This window comes from Arachis hypogaea, chromosome 20 (genome assembly GCF_003086295.3).
Source record: "Arachis hypogaea cultivar Tifrunner chromosome 20, arahy.Tifrunner.gnm2.J5K5, whole genome shotgun sequence".
Taxonomy (NCBI): Eukaryota; Viridiplantae; Streptophyta; class Magnoliopsida; order Fabales; family Fabaceae; genus Arachis; species Arachis hypogaea.
Window position 1 is genome coordinate 73,712,319 of NC_092055.1, and position 1,748 is coordinate 73,714,066.

General features: G+C 41.2%; 1 non-coding gene across 1 annotated transcript; it reads left to right on the plus strand.

Moving 5' to 3' along the window:
- Positions 1-1,287: 1,287 nt before the first annotated feature.
- On the plus strand, positions 1,288-1,395 carry LOC112787748 (small nucleolar RNA R71). Its single transcript, XR_003195142.1, has one exon. It is a non-coding gene; the product is annotated as a small nucleolar RNA R71 (small nucleolar RNA).
- Positions 1,396-1,748: the final 353 nt, after the last annotated feature.

The following is a 1,748-nucleotide window of genomic DNA, read 5'->3' on the forward strand; positions in this document are numbered from 1 at the left end:
TTTTCTTGAATTGTCTGCCATCTCTAATGAGATTTTAGCAGCTTGCACCCCAAAAATTCCCAGTTTTTCTATTACAGAGAGGGGCATGAGGTTTATCCCTGAACCAAGGTCACACAGAGCCTTTTTAAAGATCATGGTGCCTATGATACAAGGTATTAAGAACTTTCCAGGATTCTGTTTCTTCTGAGGCAATGTCAGTTGATCCAGATCACTTAGTTCATTGGTGAACAAGGGATATTCATCTTCCCAAGTCTCAATACTAAATAATTTGGCATTCAACTTCATGATTGCACCAAGGTACTTGGTAACTTGCTCCTTAGTAACATCCTCATTCTCTTCAGAAGAGGAATACTCATCAGAGCTCATGAATGACATAAGGAGGTTCAATGGAATCTCTATGGTCTTTAGATGAGTCTCAGATTCCTTTGGTTCCTCAGAGGGAAGCTCCTTATTGATTACTGGACGTCCTAGGAGGTCTTCCTCCTTGGGATTCACGTCCTCCCCTTCCTCTCTAGGTTTGGCCGTGTTGACTATGTCAATGGCCTTGCATTCTCCTTTTGGATTTTCTTCTATATTGCTTGGGAGAGTACTAGGAGGGATTTCAGTGATCCTTTTACTCAGCTGGCCCACTTGTGCCTCCAAATTTCTAATTGAGGACCTTGTTTCATTCATAAAACTTACAGTGGCCTTAGATAGATCAGAGACTAAGTTTGCTAAATTAGAAGTATTTTGTTCAGAGTTCTCTATCTGTTGCTGAGTGGATGATGGAAAAGGCTTGCTATTGCTAAACCTGTTTCTTCCACCATTATTAAAGCATTGTTGAGGCTTTTGTTGATCCTTCCATGAGAGATTTGGGTGATTTCTCCATGAGGAATTATAGGTGTTTCCATATGGTTCACCCATGTAATTTACCTCTGCTATTGCAGGGTTCTCAGGATCATAAGCTTCTTCTTCAGAAGATGCCTCTTGAGTACTGTTGGATGCAGCTTGCATTCCATTCAGACTCTGAGAAATCATGTTGACTTGCTGAGTCAATATTTTGTTCTGAGCCAATATGGCATTCAGAGTATCAATTTCAAGAACTTCCTTCTTCTGAGGCGTCCCATTACTCACAGGATTCCTCTCAGAAGTGTACATAAACTGGTTATTAGCAACCATGTCAATGAGTTCTTGAGCTTCTGCAGGAGTTTTCTTTAGGTGAATGGATCCACCTGCAGAGGTATCCAATGACATCTTAGCTAATTCAGACAGACCATCATAGAATATATCCAGGATGGTCCATTCTGAAAGCATGTCAGAAGGACACTTTTTGGTCAGTTCCTTGTATCTCTCCCAAGCTTCATAGAGGGATTCACCTTCCTTCTGTCTAAAGGTTTGAACATCCACTCTAAGCTTACTCAGCTTTTGAGGAGGAAAGAACTTGGCTAAGAAAGCCTTGACCAGCTTATCCCAAGAGTTCAGGCTATCCTTAGGTTGAGAGTCCAACCATATTCTGGCTCTGTCTCTCACAGCAAAAGGGAAAAGCATGAGCCTGTAGACTTCAGGATCTACTCCATTAGTCTTAACAGTATCACAGATCTGTAAGAATTCAGTTAAGAACTGAAAAGGATCTTCAGATGGAAGTCCGTGAAACTTGCAGTTCTGCTGCATCAGAGAAACTAATTGAGGTTTTAGCTCAAAATTGTTCGCTCCAATGGTAGGGATGGAGATGCTTCTTCCATGTAAATTGGAATTAGGTGCAGTAAAGT